Below are 11,827 nucleotides of genomic sequence, written 5' to 3' on the forward strand. Positions count from 1 at the left end.
GGGTGTCCTTCTCAATTGCTTTTCATCTTACTTTCTGAGATAAGGATACTCGCTGAACCTAGAGCTCACTGGCTCTGCTACACTGTCTAGCCCATGAGCTCCAGCCATCCTCTTGCCTCTGTTTCCCCAGTGCTGGGGCTAAAGATGTGCACTTACCTGATTTTTGTAGGTACTAACTCATCCTCATGCTTCTCTGATAAGTACATTACAGTTTGAGCCCTCTCTCTAGGCTCTCCTCAGGAATTCAAAATGCAGAAACCCTGCTTAAGAAATATCAGATCTCTCAAGGCTGTGACATATCCGATCTTCAATTTAGGGAACACACAGATGTTCCAAATGATCTTTATTCCACTCAGGAAAGCATCACAGAGCCCAGAGATTGGAAACTGCATGGAGCAAGTCAACATAGACCCTTGCTTCCATAGGGGTCACTGAGGTGACATATCTCCATCACTTTAGCTGTAACGAAGGACTCCTGGGTTTATAGTCTGTAGCACATTGCAACAAGTCCCTGGAAGAGCTCAGCACAGACTCTCCCATGTGGAATCAGCAATGCTGCAGCTGTGTTGAAAGCACCTAAGTGCCCTGAAATAATGTAGAAGGGGACAGAGATGGGGAGCCGGTCCTGTTAGTACGGGAAGAACTGGACGGACTAGATGGACATGAGGGTGGGAGGTGGTGAGCAGAGGGCTGCCTGTCTCACCGTCCTTCATAACAGCCTTTGGTCCCGACATTACCGGCCAATTGCTTAGACAGAAAACTGGTGTTTTGGGTTCATGTTTCTCCCCATTTTTTCTACTGAACCCTCAGCTCCTTTCCATGATAACCCCCTGAGTCCACGCACAGGCATCTCCTCGTCTGAGTCAAGTAAAAGTCACCCCTTGCTCTCTCTCTGAATCACCATGAACTGAATCTCCAGGGGGTCTCCCTGCCTCTACTTGTGCCTCTTAATTCTTATTTCTCGGGGGGGGGGGGCAGAGATACCTTTTGAAGATGGAGATTCCAAATAGGTCTCTAGGTCCCACTGATTAAAGTACACTTTACAAAACTTTCAACCATGTTCCTGTGCCCTTCAGGTTTTGTCCACTACCTATCCCAGCCTAAATGCATTTGACAGTCTCTCCCCACTAAGCTGGGTGACACGGCCTTGCTCCCACCAGTCTCAGTCATTAGCTTACATGCCTCTCCTGCGCAGGTCCTTCTCACAGGCCTGTGTGGAGAGCATCTTTCAGTTCTCAAACTCAGCGCATAGAGCATCAACTCAGATGGCTCTCTTGGCCCTGGCGCCATCTCCCGTAAGTCCGTGTGGAGTCTTCTTTTCTACGGTACTTACATACTGTATTCCACTGCTATTGTCTGAATTGTTTGATCCTACTGGATAGTTAAATGCCTGACTCAAGCAGGCATGCAATAAATAGCTGTACTTATTTATATTACTATTAGATAGTAAAATATAATAAAAGATAATATAAGTTAATATCATGCTATATTAATTTCTCATGTAAAGACCTGATTTTGATGGCCATGGTTTATGACAGGTATGTCTCTCAGAACTGGGAATCATTTTAGTGAAGTGCAGCTAATGACTAGGCTTACTCTTCACTAATGAGATTCCTTATTGTAAGACCCAAAAGTGGGAGATAGTAAGTCTCTCCTGGGCAGATGGTGAATACCGGGTCTCACACGTCTTCCTCTTGAGATGGGGTCTTTGGGGACATAGTAAGCTGAGTAAGTTAGTCAGCAGACTAGAAAGAAGGGGAAGGATTTAGCAATGATGGAGATTATACAGGTTCTAAAGCCAGAGGGAACTCACGGAATCAATCTTGACTATTATCTCTCTCTGTCCTAAAAGGCTCATGGTCCTTCTGTTATTACATTCCTGAATTTCCCCCATTGTACCTTAAGGGAAGAAACATCTATATTCCTCCCAGTTAGAGTGGATTTGCATTTCTTTTTTTATTATTTATTTATTTATTTATTTATTTATTTATTTATTTATTTATTATGTATATAATATTCTGTCTGTGTGTATGCCTGCAGGCCAGAAGAGGGCACCAGATATCTTTACAGATGGTTGTGAGCCACCATGTCGTTGCTGGGAATTGAACTCAGGACCTTTGGAAGAGCAGGCAGTGCTCTTAACCTCTGAGCCATCTCTCCAGCCCCTAGGGTTTGCATTTCTTTTTTTTTAACATTGCTAAATACTCTTTATTTGATATATTATACATAGACCACCACAGTAAGTGCCTTTCAATGGTAAAAGGCAGCATCCTTTGACCTAGGGAAGTCTAATAAAATAAGACCATTGAGTCAAGAATAGACAGTTGCCTCCTGACCTTTAGCCATTGCCTGTAACAGCAGGAGTACAAACTTTACCACAGATGAGTCTTCTCATTTCTGAGATGGTGACAGAATTTCCCCAGTGTTTAAACATATTCATATGTCCAATTATATAAATTTAATTGTAAAACCATTTAGTAGGTTTGAGGTGACAACCCCATCTTTGTGGAAAGTAGAACTTTAATAATTAAGTCCAATCTTATCTTGAGAAAGGGAGAGCAGTGACAGTGTTTATGCAACTGGAATCGTTACTTTAATAAAGATCATAACCACTTTTCTACAAGTCAGCTTTCCTTAAATCAGGACTGTCCAACAAAAAATTGTTAGCCGCTCATGATCTGAATTTTGGAGTATGAATTAAATTATGGTACACATTAAAAGTCATGAGACATTTGTTTTGTAATAAATAAGGCAGTGGAATTACTCCTTAGTAGCCTTTTTAAGATAAGCTATTAGGTCCGCCCTCTCTCCCTTCTTCTTAATTCCAGCGAAGATCATTTTTGTTCCAGGGATGTACTTTTTGGGATTCTCCAAATACTCCATCAGGGTGTCCTCTCCCCAGGTGATGCCTTTGTTCTTGTTGGCATCTGTGTACGAGAATCCAGCCGCCTGACCTGTCTTCCTCCCAAACAGACCGTGGAGGTTTGGTCCAGTCTTATGCTTGCCCCCCTTTCCCACAGTGTGGCACTGGGCACACTTCTGAACAAAAATCTTCTTGCCTTTCTCAACGTCACCCATTTTTAATTCGCTCCCGGGTAATCAACCCCACCAACGCTGCTGCGACCCGAAGACGGACGTCCCGCTCTCTCGGGTTTGCATTTCTTAAAAGGTGTCAGGGATGGTTTAGAAGACCACCCTCACCACAGTGTGGAGTATGTATGGTCTAGAGCCAAGGATACAGACACGCCATACATCTGCCAGGATGCCCGATCAATTCTCATTCTGCCTTTTGTGGACAGCATTGCCTGTCCCCCGTGCTAAGTTGCCTTTCAGTGGTCTCCTTCAGCCTCCAATCAATTCAAACACAGTGGCATCTTTAGTCCCAGGCACCCCCACTCCTAAGGAAAATCTCATTGTTTAACTCAGATTTTATTTCCTTCTCAAGAATTGGTCCAACATGGCCACTCTCTCAGAAGGTGGTCCTCAGACTCCTGTGATATTTAAAAAGTGGACTACAAAAAGTATAACCATGTTTTATATGCGATACATAGTATAGAATTTAAGGACCTGGCTGGTGATTTATATATATTTTATGACAGACAAACTGTTGGGACTATCATTTGGATGTAACTTGGCCTTAACTTTACCATAAATGGCCCATCCTCTCTTCTGCCCTTTTCTTGGATATCATTATTGTTTTACATTGCTGGACTGGAGCCTTATAGTTTGCTTCTTTGGACTTCTATTTAGTCCCTGAGACAAACAAAGCTATATTTGGTGAGGGAAAGACATGTCACCTTATCAAGAGCATGGAAGAAGGAAGCGGTATGAGGACTTGTTGGAAGACACGCTATCTACCCCTTCCTCTATTGTGCTCATTTTTATTCATGCATCAAACTGAGCACTTAGACCATATGTTCTTTGTCCCCAGCAGAATTTTCATGCATTTTAATGTTGCTTCCTTGGCTAACATCCAGGGATAGTATACATAATGTCTTTATGAAAACTATTACTATCGAGATGTCTTTGAGGTGGTATTCATGAGGTCACTCACTCAGTTCCTTCTAGATGAATCCTGGGCAAGACAACTTTTAAAAAGATAAAGTTCAGGAAAAGTGTTGCTTTCTCTAATGAGCTGAGAATACTTTCTCTGGTGTGGTGACAAGGCCGACTCTTCCTTCTCAAACTGGTTGTATGGCATCACCATGCATGGTGGACAGGATGCATCCACACCTTTCCTTCACCTCTGTTTCTTAGCTCTGAGGCAAAGCCGAGGATGATTAGATCAGCCATTAATGCTCCTGTGATTGCACATGTGAAGGTGTGGCTATCATAGGAGGAGGCCCTTATGGATATTGCTGGCATCAAAGAGAAGAGACTGGAACTTGACTGGTAGAAGAGGGCAGACATTCTTGATGGTTTCATTTTCTAGAAGCTCTACCAAAACCTTTTTTGGTGAATGTTAACTGATAAAAGACATTACCTTTGACTGTATCTGGTCCATCCATCTATCTATCCTTCATCTAACATCTATCCAATCTTTCATCCATCCATCCATTCATTAATCCATCCTTCATCTATCATCCATCCATCCATCCATTCATCCATCCATCCATCCATCCATCCATCCATCCATCCATCCATCTATTAATCCTCTATCCATCCTACATCCATCCATCCATCCATCCATCCATCCATCCATCCATCCATCCCCCTTCCCTTCCTCCTCTCTACTGTTCCCCTTTCTCCCTCTCTCTTCAGCTTATTCATAATCACTTCAGGCCCATCTCCCTTCTTCGTGCTGTTTATTTTTTTGGTGAAAAGAAGAGCAGAGTACTGTTTGCCACAGAAATTCTCAACAAACAGTGAGATTATCAAATGTGGCCACATATTAGAGTAATATGTGGGGCTTAGAAACATGCCAGTACCCTAGTTCCATCCATTATCAAAGGAACTAGACTCAGTTAGTTAAAAAAAAATCTTTTAATTTCTAAAACTCTCTTGATGTATCAGATTTGCAGTCATATTTGAGAATGGAAGCCCTTCAAATATTCCTGGAGGTCTTTTAAGTGCAGATATGAATTGAGAGTAGGGCAATGGCTAAGAGTCTGTATTTCTGAGATGTTTCTACAAGACCTGATGTTGCTGGTTCTCATATCACATTCTGAGTAGCAAGTGCAGACATGGATCAAGGACTAAGGTAGAAGATAAAGAGTTCCTGATACTCTAAGGGGAAGGGGCAACATGCTGCAGTGTGACCTGTGTTCTGATCTGTGTTCTGCTCGACTGTGCTATTGGCAAACTCAGACCAGTGTGAAGGCCAGAGTACCAGGTGCATGATGAAGTTAACCATGCTTTTGACTCTAATTACCCTCTGCAGAGATGACTTCCTCCTGGATATTGTCCCTGCCAGTCATCTGTGTTATTCTGTGCTACACATCTGTGGTATTTATTATGTCATAGGCATCTATGCTTTTTACTTTTTGCCCTAGTTAGAATCAACTACCAACTTGGTACAGTCAAGAAGTCACCCAAGAGGAGGAGGCAGTTTCCTTTGAGGGATTGCCCAGATTACATCAGCCTGTGAGCATGTCTGGGGGTATTACCTTAATTGATGCAGGAGGGTCGTGTCCACTGTAGGCAGCACTATTCCCTGGGGAAATGGTCTTTGGACTACATGAGAACAGTAGATACGCCTGGGCTCATAAGAGAGTCAGTGGGCAGCCTTCTTGCATAGTTTTTGCTTAGAGCTGCTACTTTGAGCTCCTGCCCCTGTAATTAAATTTCAACCTGTAGATGGAATTAACCCTTTCCTTCCCTGTATTGCTTTTGGTCACAGCAATAGAAAGAATCTTGATAAGTATCCACGCTATTGTATGTATACACACACACCTTTGGTCGGAGCCTAGATAATTAGCATTCAGAAGGCACATGTGCCCTCTACCTATGGTGCCTGAATCATCCTAAGTGTTTGTTTGACTTAGTGATTAGGTAGGGAGCTTGTAGTCCTTTCTTGGATGGAAAATAAAGACAACCAATGTTAAGTCCTGTCCCAGGGATTCTGCTTGAGAAGATGCCACATACAGAACAGTAACCTGGAGCACCGCACTGACACTGCAACTCCTGGGGTGTTCCAAATGGTACCCAGTGACCTGGCTTTGCACTCTTGCCCAGGATGCATCCTCTGCTCTCTCCGGGACACCCGCCCTCATCTCCACAGGCTCGGCTCAGATTTCCCCTTCTCCATACCTGCCTCTATGCCTCTGGAGTTCCACAGGGGCCTCCTCTGATAGACTGGTTCTACTCTGCCGCCTGTGCCTTTTTATCTTTCTGACACAGCACTCAACATGATACCCAGCACAGGAGTGCAGTGAACTTCTGTTCAATGAATAAAATGAATGAATGCATGAATGAATGTGGAAGCACCATTAACCACAGTCGTTGCTCCTTTGCGCTTGCTGATTGTCATCCAAAAAGCAATAATCAAGACAGAGTATTGCTGGGTACCACTGTGACATAACCAGGGTGCCGAAGCCTACTTTCCCCCTGTAATCTAAAGCTATTAGCAGAAGTAATGTACCACAGTGGGGTTTTTCTGCTGTTTTTCACCATCCAACCTGAGCCTGGAAGGTGGCAGGTTGCCACGGAGTGGATGGTGAACCGCGTGTTAAAACCAGTGGGAGACATTCACCGCTCCTGCCTTTCCACCGTGCATCCTGCCGCAGGGGCTCTCAGAGAACTGTACTGTTTGCCAAGGTGCACAGAGCTTGCCCTGGCGAGTGGGAGAGCTCAAGCTGCCCTAGCGGCTGCTGTCAGGTGCCGCTAGTTTCAGGTTGACTCTGCTCATGAGTAATGCTCCTGTCTTGCAGAAGAAATGACGTTTGCTATTCTGCGATTTGAGCATACTTGGTAATTATCATATTTTTAGCTGAGGCATAACATCCATTTTTAGAACATTCAGCAAAAAGATTGTCAAGCCTTTGAAGACATGTCTAGGGAACAAAACTCAAGAGAGTCATTTCATAATTTTCTCTTACTTTTGTCTTTTTTTTTGTAGACTATAGGATAGGAGGAAAATGCAACTTATTTTAAAACAGTGGTTTAGCTTGTGTGTGTGTGTGTGTGTGTGTGAGAAAGAGAGACAGAGACAGACACATGGTGAGACAGACAGACACATGGTGAGACAGACAGACACATGGTGAGACAGACAGACACATGGTGAGACAGACAGACACAGGGAGAGACAGACAGACACAGGGAGAGGCAGATACAGGGAGAGACAGACACAGAAAGACAGACACAGTGAGAGACAGACAAATAAATACACAGAGACAGAGAAATTAGGACACACTGTAGCACAGAATTTCCAATCTACAAACTGTGATGACTGGGGACTCCATTCTAGTCATGTGACCCCATGCCAAGGACAAGACTGTCAAAGTCTAAGTAATTGTAAGCTGAAATGGAATCTTTTTTTCTGACGGTTTTAGGAGGCACGTGATAGACATTCTAGGATTACTGTAAGGGTAAAGCCTTCATAAACAGCATTGTGCCCTTGTAAGAAGATGCCAGGAAGACACTGTTTCTCTTTCCATTGTACATGGAGCAAGAACCTGCAGGAAGCTTGGAACAGGACCCTCCCCAGACCCCAGCTGTACTGGCACCCTGACCCCTGACCTCTGTTCCAGAAGACGAGAAATGCATTTCTGATATTCATAAGCCACACAGCAACCCTAGCAAACATAAAGCCATGTTTGTAAACAAGGGGCGTGCCCAGATGTCTATTCCAGGTAACAAGGGCAGCTGTGTGATGAGAGAAAAAAGAACACTTAGTACACCCTCGGGCTTAGTTTGCATTCTTTCATATCAGAATTCAATCTCTGCTTGGAAGGAGACCATCGATCGCATACAGCAAATACCAACTGTTAACATCCCCTTCTCAGGATTGCATTTTGTTTTGTCCTTTGAGGAATTAAAGGTCCCGGCTGAGCTTGACCGGTACTTCCATGTGTTCTCATTTGATGTCTATTGCTGTATGGAACACTGTGACCAGAACTAAGGGGTCAAGTTTACTCCTCTTACACTTCCAGTTTACAGTCCATCACTGAGGAAGTCAGAGCAGAAACTCAAGCAGGCTCTTAAAAAACCCCTGGAAGAAGGCTATTTGCTGCCTCACTAGCAGGCTCAACAATGCCTGACTTTTTTTTTTTTATCAGAGTTCATTCACTCTCTGCTTTAAATGAGGTCATTGATGGCACAGAGGTCTAATGGGCCACCTGTTTAGTGGACTGATGCTGTCCACCATGGGCTGGGACCTCACACAGAAGTTAATAATCAAGACAGTCTTCCCCAGACTTACCCAGTCTGGTTAAGGCTTCTCAGGCAATGCCAAACCAGAGGTTCTCAACCTTCCTGATGCTGTGACCCTTCAGTGCAGTTGTGGTGACCACAACCTTAAAATTATTTTCATTGCTACGCCATAACTATAATTTTGCTGCTGTCATGAATTATAATGTAAATTTCCAATATACACTGTGAAAGGGTTGGCCGGTGCCAGGGGGTCATGACCCGCAGGTTGAGAACCACTGCTCTAGACTGTTGAGATGATAAAGCTATATTTTGTCACCATAATATTCTATGGAATAGAAAAGTCAAGTCTCCAGTTTACTTTTTATCTGAGAGATGGATGGGGTATGTGGAAGAATTGTGAAGATAGAAAGAAAAAGGACTTGTGTCTGCTCCCTGTGGGGTACCACCAGGTTTGGCATGGGGCTGTCTGGAAGCATCTTGCTGACTTTTGCTAAGGCTTCTTTGTGGTTGTGTTGTGATTTGGGGGCCTCTTTCTCTTCTAGCCTGACCAGGTAAACGCAGAGCTCTGGGGTCAACAGCCATTGGCTTGCTCGTAGTGATGCTGTTTTCTCAACAAGCATCCTTTGCACAGAGATGTGAGCACTGACTTTACACATGCCTAGTGTGTCTAAGTTCTTGTTGGCAAATTCAGCCATTGGCATATTCTTCATATTTTGTAGACTTCAGCCTGAAGATGAGAATGGAGGCCAGAGGAGGTCTCGGAAACCGAGTCATAGGAATTTTCAGATATTTGCGATCTTGATCCATGTCACAGAGGAGGAACGTTTCTCAGAACACAGCTCTACTGAATTATGAAACCCAGAGCACATGGCAGAGCTAGGACCCAGGTTTCCCAGCAAGCCTGAGAGCCCTCTCTTGCTGTTTCTGTCACTAAGAGGTAACAGGGGTGGGGGGAGGTAGCAAGAGAAAGGGGGGAATTGAGCAAGGGAGCAAAGAGATCCTGTAAGAACTGTGTGGCTGGGTAGAATTCCAGGGGTGCCTCTGGTGAGTGCAGCCAGAGAATGGAGTGGGTGGGGGTGGCTCCCCTCTTTTTCTGGGGAGCAAGAAGAAAGACTGTGCATCTACTTCTCCCGCTCCTGAAACTGTTTTCATTGGGGTCAGCAACAGGGCTCTGATGCTGCACAGTTAGATGGTTGGTTATCAGCTACTGCTGGATCTACCCTCCAGGAGTCAGAGACACAGGGGCTCAGGACTCTTTCCTTTGACCTCATTTCTGCACTGGATTTGTTCTCTGAGTTCTTTTCTCCTTCCTGACATTCCCGAGCAGCTGTGGCTTTTGACTTCCTAAGGCTGGGACCCTTCAACACAGTTCCTCACATTGTGGTGACCCTCCAACCAGAAAACAATTTTCATTGTTGCTTCCTAACTGTAATTTTGCTACTGTTCTGAATGTAATGCAAATGTCTGACATGCAGGATATATTTTTATTGCTACAAATTGACCCAAAGGGGTCGCAACCCACAGGTTGAGAACAACTACTGTATGGGTTTTTCTCATCTCTCTGAACATTAGATGATGAGACCTTAGGCTCGGTCCTTGGACCTTTTCTTGTTTCTGCCTGCACTCCTTTCCTAGGTGGTCTCAGTCAGTAATAAAAAATTGTCACGTGTACACAGGCATCTCCCAGTTTTTCTCCCACCTAATGGTGTCTTTGTCATCCCACCTTGTGGGTCACCTCAAAACGACAGTGAGCAAAGCTGGATGCTTAGTCTTCTGCTACTGTCATTGCTTTCTCCATCTCAGAAGACGACAATGCCATCCTCTGCCACTGACAGGTTAATCAACTGGTAGTGAACCCCCCTTTACCCCAAGTGTGGGGCTCCTCCTCCTTGTATATCCTGTGGCCAGTCTTGCTGTCCTTACTCCCATCATACCCAAGATCCTGAGCCCAGGCCAAGTTGCTTTTCTATTTTATCTAAATGATAGTCTTACACCTGTCCTTGTGCTTTTTCATCCATCCTTAACCATGTTGCCATGGTGATCAAAAAGTAAGTTACATCATATGACTACCCTGCCTAGCCCTGGTGAGAGTTCTCTTCAGTGTCGCCTGTCCCAGAACCCTTTTGGAACCCTAGGCTCTGACTTCCTCCCACCTTCCTGTCCCTTATCCCATCCCCTCTGTCTGGCTCCTCTGTCTCCCTTGACCTTTCCTGCTACTCCTTCGATATCCTGAACAGTCACTGTCATTTCCAGAAGCCTTTCCTCCAACACTTGGATGAGTGCTATCCAAGGGTAGCCTTCCTTGGATCCCTTCCCTGACCTATGTGTCCCACAGTGCTTCCCACTTCTGCCAAGGCAAGTAGCTGGTGGAGCTAGAATATCCAGTGTCTGTCTGTCTACATGTCTGTCTCTCCCCAGAAAAGAAGAAAGCCAAAGACATCTGCCTGGCTTATTCTCTACAACATCCCTGATAGTTGCCAGAGCGACCGACACAGAATGGATGTGCACAAGTGCACAGGAGGGAGTGGTAGGCCCTATGGAAATGGTAGAAGGCAGTGAAAAGATGAGCAACCAGACTTGGCAGGAACAAGAAACATGCAAATTGCCTGAGAGCGGTGGATCCTCTGGGGAGGTGGAGGCTCCCTAGATGTCTCTTCTTTGACTGTGATTTTATGCTTTGGCCTGCCTGTCCTCTCTGATCTGAGACCGCTTGATTTCTGAATCCGCTGCAGGCATCCTTTGACTGTTTGGCATGGCATAACTAAGGAAGAAAATGGGTCCTCATGGGGCCTGGCCTCACTGTTGAGGGCAGCTGCTTTCCACTTGCCTCCTCTCCTTCCCGAAGGGATTGTTGTATTAGAACCCTCCACTTGGCCTAAGCATACATCCTGTCAGCCCAGATTCTAAATGCAGTTCCTGCGGCATCTCAGAGGTGCTGTATCTCGGCCTGTGCTGGGGAAGGTCATCCGAGAGAGGCCATATGCCGGAGATCTATACAGCAATGGAACAAGGCACATATTCTCTTTGGTGTATCGCAAACAGAGTCCAAATCATGGCCCCACATAAACAAAGGACATTGAGCCTATAATTAGTGGTCCTAGAGAAGCTAAATAAGGAGAACCCAAAGCAAACATATAGGCATCCTCCTGAATAGTAACCTTCATCAGGCGATGAAAGGAGACAGAGACAGACTCACATTGGAGCACCGGACAGAAATCTCAAGGTCCAAATCAGGAGCAGAAGGAGAGAGAGCACGAGTAAGGAACTCAGGACCTCAAGGGGTGAACCCACACACTGAGACAATGGGGGATGTTCTACTGGGAACTCACCAAGGCCATCTGGCCTGGGTCTGGAAAAGCCTGGGATAAAACCGGACTCTCTGAACATAGCGGACAATGAGGACTACTGAGAACTCAAGAACAATGGCAATGGGTTTCTTTTTTTTTTTTTTTTGGTTTTTCGAGACAGGGTTTCTCTGTGGCTTTGGAGCCTGTCCTGGAACTAGCTCTGTAGACCA

General features: G+C 44.9%; 1 pseudogene; it reads right to left on the reverse strand.

Moving 5' to 3' along the window:
- Positions 1-2,194: 2,194 nt before the first annotated feature.
- LOC102002801 lies at positions 2,195-3,144 on the reverse strand (annotated as a pseudogene).
- Positions 3,145-11,827: the final 8,683 nt, after the last annotated feature.

Source organism: Microtus ochrogaster, unplaced genomic scaffold (assembly GCF_000317375.1).
Source record: "Microtus ochrogaster isolate Prairie Vole_2 unplaced genomic scaffold, MicOch1.0 UNK10, whole genome shotgun sequence".
Taxonomy (NCBI): Eukaryota; Metazoa; Chordata; class Mammalia; order Rodentia; family Cricetidae; genus Microtus; species Microtus ochrogaster.